The sequence below is a fragment of the Lygodium microphyllum genome, chromosome 7 (genome assembly GCF_053477565.2).
Source record: "Lygodium microphyllum isolate KBCC chromosome 7, Lygodium_microphyllum_v1.1.10, whole genome shotgun sequence".
In the NCBI taxonomy this organism is placed as follows: Eukaryota; Viridiplantae; Streptophyta; class Polypodiopsida; order Schizaeales; family Lygodiaceae; genus Lygodium; species Lygodium microphyllum.
This window is the reverse complement of record NC_141141.1, coordinates 149,268,912-149,279,455: the sequence shown is the minus strand read 5'-3', so window position 1 is coordinate 149,279,455 and position 10,544 is coordinate 149,268,912.

Sequence of the window (10,544 nt, the reverse complement as noted above, 5' to 3'; positions counted from 1 at the left end):
CTTCAACATCTACCCCCGAACTAATGAGTAGAAAATACTTTTTGCTTCTCTCCACTTGGAAGGTTTTGCCCACACTTGGTGGTGCTATATCAATCGGGAGAATCAACAGTTCATTGATTGGGAAGATTTCAAAATGCATATGGTCCAAGTTTTTGTGTCCCCTATGTTGAGGTATCGAGCTCCACTCGTGATATGCCAGGCTGACCGTTGTGCATTTATGTCACCGACTTGTTAGCTGTAGATGCGGTTGGTACACCACCCATGAATAATAGCTAGATGATAGCTATCCTTATCTACTCTAGTTCGTGGCTCAGTTAGTATGCCACCTTAGTTAATTAAGTTTGGTTTGAGACCCATATATAGGGTTCTTCTATTTCTTTGTACAAGAGTTCTTTTTGGCTTACACAACTAAGAAGAGGAAAACTATTTTCAGCCTCCACCTGTGTGTGTATTCCCCCATTGTACAAGCAAGAAAGCTACAAGTGAGACTCCTTCCTTCTCTCCCACAATCTTGACATGGTATCAGAGCCTTGTTCGTGGTAAGGAGCTCAAGAAAGCAAAACAAGTTCGCAGTGTTCTGATAAGAGGACTAGTGTTGCTTTCATTTTTTCGAGTTTGGGAGCAAGTCTCTGCAGATAGCACAACCAGAAAGTGCAAGAGTGCATTGTCTCAGATTGAGACGCCTTTCATGGTGAAGCAAGAGGGCAGTATATGCTGCAGTGAGGGCTTTAGCCCGCGGTTACCCTGTTTTTTTTTATTTGAGGCCATTTCGGGGCCTGTTTTGGAGGCAGAAGTTTTCTACACGCACTTAGGAAAATGCCCTGTTTATGCTGTGCGACCACTGTTCTACAGGTCGGTGAAAAGTTACTGTAGAAATTGCATCATATGCCTGTGGGCAGAGACATTGGGAGTTACAGAATCATCCTTGTTGCCTGTTGATGCAAAATCGTCACTAGAAAGTGATTGTGTGGTCAAATACCACTTTCGTCAGGTTTGCAGATTTTCCCTTGTGAGGCTAAAGCTGTGTTCTTTACAGTGACAAATTTTTTTGCAGTGTTCTGTAATGGCGTTTGATTCTCTTTCACAGATTGTCACTGAAAAGCTTGACAAGAACAACTTCCAAGCATGGAAGTTTAGAATGACGAATTTCCTTATGGGAAAAGGATATTGGGAATTTGTTGTAGGAAATGAGTATTTCAGACTCTATGATTGTGCATATTCAAGATGCAAGTATGCTAAAGGAGACATGGGATACTTTGTCAAAAATGTATAGCACAAATACGCAAGCCAGGAAAATGCAGCTCAAGCAAGAGTTGCACAATGTGCAAAGAGAAAGTATGAGCATCAATGACTACCACATGAAGGTGAAGAAGATTGCAGATGCACTTGCTTCCATTGGGTCGCCAGTGGAAGATGATGATTTAGTTTCTGTGACCTTAAATGGTCTAGGAAAGGATTATGCACAGTTCCGAACATCCATTTCCGTCCGTGAAAGATTTCCTGATTTTGAGGAGTTGATTGCTCTTCTAATTTCTGAGGAGCAGAGAAATAGTGGTGCATCTTCTTCAGGAAGAAAACTTCAAAAGAAGCTGTCTTCTACTCAAATGCTGGAAGAGGTAGAGGCAGAGGTAGAGGAGGCCGATCTGGAGGCCATGGTAGAAATCAGAATATGCAGCAAACTCAAGAAAACCAGTCCTATGGAGGAGGAGGTGGTAACTCTAGAGGCAGAGGGAGCCAAAGAGGTCGTGGTGGATGGCAAAGAGGCCAAAATGCAAACAACAATGTTGAATGCTATTACTGTGGTAAAATGGGTCATATGGCTAAAGACTGCTATAAAAAGCAAAATGACATTATGAATGGAAAATTGCAACAAGGGAATTATGCATCTTCTAGTAGACAGGGTGATGACAGAAATGATCATTTGTTTATGGTGCAGCACATGACCAATTCTGTGACAAGTGTAGAAGAAAGAAATGATGTGTGGTATGTTGACTCAGGTGCATCAAACCACATGTCAGGTCATGCGGAATGGATGCAGGATGCAAGGAAAATGGAAAAACCAGGATTTGTGGAAATTGGTGATGATACTGCACATCCTATTGTGTAGATTGGAAAAATTCCTTTGTCTATGCAGGATGGGAAAAAAAATACTTGTCGGATGTATTTCATGTCCCGAATATCACCAAGAACCTGGTTTCTGTTGGTCAAATGGTTGAGCAGGGCTTGCAGGTCAGATGCAATTCTCATGGATGCTTTGTTGAGGATATGAAAAATAAAGGTCGCTTGATTAGCAAAAGGAAAGAAGAAGGACAGAATGTTTACGTTGGATGTAGATATGCCTGAATTGAGTACAGCAATGTTTGCACATGGGACTGGTGTAGTTGCAGATATTGATATCTGGCATAAACACATTGGTCATGTTAATGTACAACGACTTAAATCAATGCAAGCCCAAAATATTGTTGCAGGATTGCCTAAATTCAAGGTTGCAGAAATGCATAAGGTATGTGAAGCCTGTCAATTTGGAAAACAGACAAGGAAACCATTTCCTAGACATGTTCAAGAGAGTAAGAAGCCATTGGAATTAATCCACTCTGATGTGTGGACTACTAAAGCTACATCTCTTGGAGGCTGTCATTATTTTGTCACTTTTATTGATGACTATAGCAGAAAATTTTGGGTGTATTTTATGAAAAAGAAAAGTCAAGTTTTTGGGCATTTCAAAACTCTTAAAGCTATGGTTGAAAAAGAAATAGGCCTCCAAATAAAATACCTAAGGTCAGATGGAGGGGGAGAGTACCTCTCAAATGAGTTTGCAAGGTTCCTACAGGAGCATGGCATAAAGCAGCAATATTCATGCAGTCATACCCCACAACAAAATAGAATTGCAGAAAGAAAAAACATGCATATTGGAGAGGTATCTCGTGCCATGCTCAACGAAAAAGACTTGCCAGATTTTTACTGGGCTGAAGCAGTTGCTACAGCAGTCTACATAATGAACAGGACTCCCACTGCAGCAATACATGGGATGACTCTAGAGGAGAGGTACACTGGTAGGAAACCAGATATTTCTCATTTGAAAATTTTTGGTTGCATTGCCTATGTTCATGTGCCAGATAAGTTGAGATCCAAGTTGGATCCAAAAGTTGAGAAGTGCATCTTTATTGGTTACTCTCTGCAGCAAAAAAGGTATAGATGCTATAACCCTTCTACTCGTAAGTTTACAATGAGCAGAGATGTTGTTTTTGATGAGATGAGTAGCTGGTATAAACCAGTAAATGTGATTGATAATGTAGATGCACAAAATGGTAATGTTGCAGAGAATTCACATCACAGCTGTCACAAGATATTAGTGGACTTGGAGCGTCCTCTAGCAGTGGTTCACATTCTTTGCCATGGACAGGCAGATTGAGATCAGGAGAATCTTCTCAAAGCAATGCAGATAGTGGTATGCAGGTATCACGAAAAGGAAAAGAGAAGGTAGATCAGCCCATGTTTGATGTGAATGCATGTCACTCTTATGTGGATGGTGAATCCAGTGGCTCAGAACAAAGCATTGATGATGAGTTGGGAATTCCTTCTATTGTTACACCTGGAGTAAGGAAGACCAGGGATGTTTTGAGAGCACCTGGGAGTGAACCTACTTTGCGCAGGTCTACCAGAGCTAGGTATCCTGTGGATAGGTTGAAATATGATGGATTTACAGCCATTCACTATGCATATATGGTCAAAGTGATACAGGAACCAGAACCCACTTCTTTTGAGTAAGCAATGGGAAAAGAAAAATGGGAGAAAGCCGTGGATGAAGAAATGGATGCCTTGGAAGCAAATGCTACATGGGAATTGGTACCTTTGCCTAAAGGTAAGAATGCAATTGGTTGTAAGTGGGTTTATAAGGTGAAGCATAATGCAGATGGTTCTGTGAACAGATACAAGGCAAGATTAGTAGTCAAGGGGTATCACAAACATATGGCATTGATTATGAAGAAACATTCAGTCCGGTTGCAAGGATGGCAACTGTAAGAGCAGTCATTGCTATGGCTACATCAAAGGAATGGTCTTTACATCAGATGGATGTAAAGAATGCCTTCTTGCATGGTGATTTGCAAGAAGAGGTATATATGGAGCAGCCACCAGGTTATGTGCATGCTGTTCATCTTGAGTTTGTTTGCAGGTTGAAGAAAGCCTTGTATGGCTTGAAGCAAGCACCTAGAGCATGGTCTGACAAGATAGGACAGTATCTTGTCACTATTGGCTTTCAGATTTCCAAGGCAGATTTCTCACTTTATGTGAGAAAAATAGAGAAAGGTATTATGCTACTTGTCATTTATGTTGATGATTTGATTATGACAGGTGACAGTGATGAAGATATCCTTCATGTGAAAATGCTATTGAAGCAGAAGTTTGAGATGAAGGATTTGGGAGAGCTACGTTATTTCTTGGGCATTGAGGTGATTAGATCACCAAGTGGGATACGGCTCTTGCAAAGACAGTATGGATTGGACATGCTGTCCAAATATGGGATGATAGGCTGTAAGCCTATTTCAGTTCCTTTGGAGCAGAATGTGAAGCTGAGCGCAAATGCAGGTGAGCTTCTGGAAGACCCTACTATGCACAGACGCATAGTAGGAAGTTTGATTTATATGACTATTACCAGGCCAGATTTGAGCTATGCTGTTGGATTGGTAAGTTAGTTTATGCAGACTCCAAGGAAACCGCATTTGGATGCGGCTATATGCATACTCAGGTATGTGAAGTCCACATTGCAGTATGGACTACTTTATGAGACTGGGGTTCAAATACAGTTGCATGGATACACTGATGCTGATTGGGCTGGTAGTATTTCTGATAGACGATCTACCAATGGATATGTGTTCTCTTTTGGGAGTGCTGCAGTCACTTGGAGGAGCAAGAAACAGCCTACAGTTGCCTTGTCGAGCAGCACAGAGGCTGAGTACAGGGATGCAGCAATGGTTGCATGTGAGGTAGCTTGGTTGCATAAGCTACTTTATGATATGAATCAGCCTACAGATGGGCCAGTTGTCATTTATTGTGACAACATGAGTAGTATACACTTGGCAAATAACCCAGTCTATCATGCTAGAACAAAGCACATTGAGGTGCATTATCACTATATGCGGGAGAGGGTTTTACTAGGTCTTATTGATCTAGTTTATGTCAGCACAGAGGATCAGGTAGCTGACATATTTACAAAGGCATTGGGCGCAGAGAAGCTGCGCAAGTTTAGAGACCTGCTTGGTGTGCAGGAATTGGGATTGAGCTCGAGGGGGAGTGTTGAGATATCGAGCTCCACTCGTGATATGCCAGGGTGACCGTTGTGCATTTATGTCACCGACTTGTTAGCTGTAGATGTGGTTGGTACACCGCCCATGAATAATAGCTAGATGATAGCTATCCTTATCTACTCTAGTTTGTGGCTCAGTTAGTATGCCACCTTAGTTACTTAAGTTTGGTTTGAGACCCATATATAGGGTTCTTCTATTTCTTTGTACAAGAGTTCTTTTTGGCTTACACAACTAAGAAGAGGAAAACTGTTTTCAGCCTCCACCTATGTGTGTATTCCCCCATTATGCAAGCAAGAAAGCTACAAGTGAGATTCCTTCCTTCTCTCCCACAATCTTGACACCCTGTGGAAAAGGAACGGTTGGTAAGAAGATGGTACACTCTTGACCAACGTAACCTCACTGTACGTGACTACACCAATCAATTCATGAACTTGACCATGTATGTGGAAAGCATCAGTGACGATGCTAAATTGCACAAGTACATCTATGGGTTGGAACCGAGTCTATCAGCTAAACTCATGGCCCAAAAACCCACTACACTGTTTGATGCAATCAAACTGGCTGAAAGATATGCAAGAAAGTACCGTAAGAATGAGCATTTTCAGCAAGGTGTTGGACCTCCCCGCATCCCTTCATGATCAGCCCCATATGGAGGTGGTTTTTGAGGCCCTTCTATGCCTAATAACAGCCCCAAAGTACCCACTTATCCCACCTTCCATGCTGAAAGGAAAATGGGCACTTTTGGGACAGCATCGGGCTCTATGGCTGAAAATCGGTATGTTGAAAATAAACAGTCCACTGCATCACCTTCCCATGGATCTAGTAGTCAACGGTTCATCTCCCTAAATGTTGTCAAGGAACAGAAAGAAAAGGGCCTATGCTTTAAATGTGGAGATAAGTACACTGCTGATCATGCCTCCAAATGCTCGTACAAGTAAACTAAGATCAAAGTTTATAGTATGTATGTCATGGAAGATTGGCACAATGAGGAGGATGACCTGGCCATTGACCAGACTAAGCCCATGGAGGATGTTGATCATGAGCAGTTCTATGACCTGGAGGATGGGTTTCCCTTTGATCCGAGCGGTGCGCCCTCACAGATACTTGATTTAACATCCCACCCACCTCCCACTTCCCTTTGCTCAATCTCCTTGGATTCTCGGACAGGTTCGTGTAGCCCCAGTACCCTTCGCATTCAAGGCAGTATCAATGGGAAGCATGTTTTTATCCTTGTGGATAGCGGAAGCACAAACAGTTTTGTCAATAAATCAACCATTGATTGGTTGAAATGTATTCCTATGGCATTACACCACCCCTTGAAGGTCCAAGTAGCAAACTGAGAAGAAGAAATCAGCACACATGTATGTCCTGCAGTTCCCTTATGCTTGGCTGAAAATTATGTGGCACTGGTTGATCTGATTGCCCTAGATATGGGCCCCATTGATGTTGTCTTGGGCTGTGATTGGCTACAATTGGGAAAAATTTATATGGACTTCTCTCAGCTTTACATGGAGTTTATGATGCATGGACAGCCTATCCACCTAGAGGGAGTGCTAATTTTCAGCTCATTACAGCAAAGAAACTCAAACGGGAGTTTAAGAAATGCTCATAGATCTTTGTTTTGCAATTATAAAGGACAATTCTGATCAGCCCTCCATAGTATCACATGACTCTGCCTTGCAGGCCTTACTTGAGAAATATAATGACTTATTTCAGATGCCTACATCCCTCCCTCCCAAGAGACAAGTGGACCACCCACTTGACCTAGAGCCCCATTCCAAGCCAGTGAATAAACCCCCCTATAGACTTTCCAAGTGTGAGCATGAAGAGGTTGCAAAACAAATCAAGGAGTTGCTAGAGATGGGTTTCATCGAATTGAGTTCTTCCCCCTATGCATCCCCTGTCCTCTTAGTCGAAAAGAAAGATAGCTCCTTCCGCATGTGTATTGACTATAGAGATTTGAACAAGATTACAGTGAAGAACCGCTACCCCATCCCACGGATTGATGATTTGCTGGACGAGTTAAAAGGGGCATGCTTTTTCACTAAGATTGACTTGCGCTCTGGCTACCATCAGATTCGTATGCGGGCAGGAGATGAGGTCAAAACGGCCTTCCAGACTGATCGTGGACTTTACCATTTTCTTATGATGCCTTTTGGGTTGACTAACGCCCCTGCCACCTTTCAAAGCCTCATGAACAAAATCCTACAGCCCTTTTTGTTCAAGTTCGTGCTTGTTTTCTTTGATGACATCCTCATTTATAGCAAGTCATCTATGGAGCACTTGACACATGTTCAGAGGGTGTTTGACATATTGAGAGAGCATCGACTCTTTGCTAAGGAGAGCAAATGTATATTCATGCAGACATATGTGGAGTACTTGGGACACATTGTAAGCAAAAATGGTATACAGGCTGACCCCAAAAAGGTGCAATGTGTTAAGGATTGGCCCACTCCTTCCACCACCACCTCCTTGCGTGGCTTCCTTGGTCTCTCTTCATTCTACAGATGCTTCATTAAGCACTATGCCACCATTGCAGCACCTTTTACTGATCGCTTGAAAAAAGAGTCATTCTTTTGGGATGCCACTGTAGATCATAGCTTCAAACAATTAAAGGATGCACTTACTTCAGCCCCCATCCTTGTTTGCCCTGGCTTCTCTAAGCTCTTTACCATTCATTGTGATGCCAGTGGCCGGGGTATTGGTATAGTATTGTTGCAAGAGCATGGTGTGATTGCATTTGAAAGCCGCAAGCTTGATGAGAAGGAGATGCAAATGAATGTATACGACCAAGAGATGTTGGCCATCCTCCATGCCATCAAGAAATGGCACCACTATTTGTATGGCAGCCCCTTCCAAGTGAAAAGCGATCATCGAGTCCTCCAATACTTCTTGACTCAGTCTACTTTGAATCCTAAGCAAAGGCGATGGGTGGCAACCTTACAAAACTATGACTTTGACATTTCACACACGAGGGGCAAGGATAATATTGTGGCTGATTCTCTCTTTCGAATGTGGGTATGCAGAGTGTCATCTATCTCAGAATTGCACAGTGATTGGGTTGAAGAGCTCCAGGAGTCTTACTTGTTAGATGACCATTTTAGCCACATATTTCAGAAATTACAGCATGGGGTTATGGCTAAAAACTCCCAATATCAGCTCAAGCATGGCCTTATTTGGTCCCATGGAAAGATTGTCATCCCGCACACTTCCCCGGTCACGGAGAAGATCATGGAAGAAATGCATTCTTGCCCCACTGTCGATCACTTGGGTGTTTTCAAAACATATGACAAGATTGCCAAGAGCATTCATTGGAAAGGATTATGGAGGGATGTCAAGGACTTTGTGACCAAATGTGTTCCATGCCAACAGAACAAGGATAGTACGCTCAGGCCCGCTGGCCTCTTGCAGCCTCTCCCCATCCCTAACGGGAAATCACAATGGACTTTATCACTGGCCTTCCCGTGACTAAGAAAGGGTGGAACAATATCTATGTGGTAGTTGATTGCCTCACCAAAGCTGCCCACTTTATCCCCACTAAGGTCCAATATACTGCCTCTCAGGTGGCGACTCAGTTCATGGAAAATGTCCTCAAGTTGCATGGCTTACCACAAGTCATAGTACATGATCGGGATGCAAAGTTTATGAGCAACTTCTGGCAGACAGTTTTCACCTCCATGGGGACCAAGCTTGCTTCATCCACTGCATACCACCCTCAGACTGATGGCCAAACTGAGAGAGTGAACAAATGGCTTGAGACATACTTGAGGCACTTTTGCCATGATGTATAGCACAGTTGGGATACGTGGCTTCACTTGACTGAGTTTGCATATAATAACTCCATACACTCTAGCATTGGAGTTTCCCCTTTTGAGGCCTTATATGGGTATAAGGTTCCCCTTCCTACAGTCTTGTTTATTGATAAGATCAATCCTCAGAGTCAAGCTGAATTGAATCGCATGCAAGCTTTACTTCAGCAATGCAAAATGAATCTTCAAAAGGCCTAGATACACATGAAACTCTATGCTGATGAAAGATGCAGGCATTTGGAATTCCAAGAAGGTGAATTGGTCCTTTTGAAAGTGCCTAAGACCTGCTACTCCACTCTCAAAGAGGGCAGTAGTAACAAGCTAGCCCACCACTTCTATGGCCCATACTGCATCCTAAAGAGAGTTGGCGACTTGGCCTATTGCTTAGAACTTCCCCCTACCACCAAAATCCACAATGTGTTTCATGTCAGTCAGCTGAAAGTAGGCTCCTCAGTGGACTATGTGGAAGAACTTCCCCCCATCGATGAAGAGGGCATCACTCAATATGTTCTTGAAGCAATCATTGGGCAGTGAGATAAGCACTTACGATCCTGATCCATCAAAGAATACCTCATCAAATGGAAAGGCCTACCCTTGGAAGAAGCCTCTTGGCGCCCAGCAACCATCCTCAATGAATTTCCCTACCTCTGTGAACCCCAACGGTTGGAAGACTAGCCGGTCATGACCCAAATTGCCCACTTCCCGCCCGCAGACTGCACACTATTTTAGAACAGTTTTGTAATTACTCAAATCCAATGCATGTGCATTCTACACAGGCTGAAAGTACTCATCATAAGATCCGTTTCGACATATAGTACGCCCCATTTGGAGCTACCTATCAAAACTTATGGCCGGTTTACTTCAGCTGACCAGTCCAGGACTGCATGCTGTCTCTAGTCTCTCCACACCTATTCTTCATTGTCAAAGGGCTCTGAGTAGTACTCTGCAACCCTCCCTTAACCCACCCATCACTCCCCTCTGTTTCTCCTTGTTTTTGAGGGAAAAAACCTTTCAAGTGGGAATGGATTGTAACAAGCAGGATACACACTGACTAGGGTTTAGACACCTCGTCACAGTGATTGGGGTATTTAAGGTGTAAGAGCCCCAGATTAGGGCAACCAGTTATTATCAAGATCACACTCTTCACCTTCATCTCCAGCTTCCATGGCTTCCTTCTCCTTTCTCTCCTCTTTTCACTCTTTCTCTCTCCTCTTCTAGTCTTCTTCCTTCTTCTTCTTGTTCCCTTTCTCTCTCCTCAGCTCTCTTTCTCTCTCCCCTCAGCTTCTTTCATTACATTACCCCAAGAGGCTGCGAGGGAGAGAGTTAGCTCAATTCCCCCTATCTCGGTCTTCGACTAAGCCATCTTCTCTTACACTCTCCCGTATCCAATTCATTCCTCCTTCTTTATCTCTTGAATCCACTTGCGGAC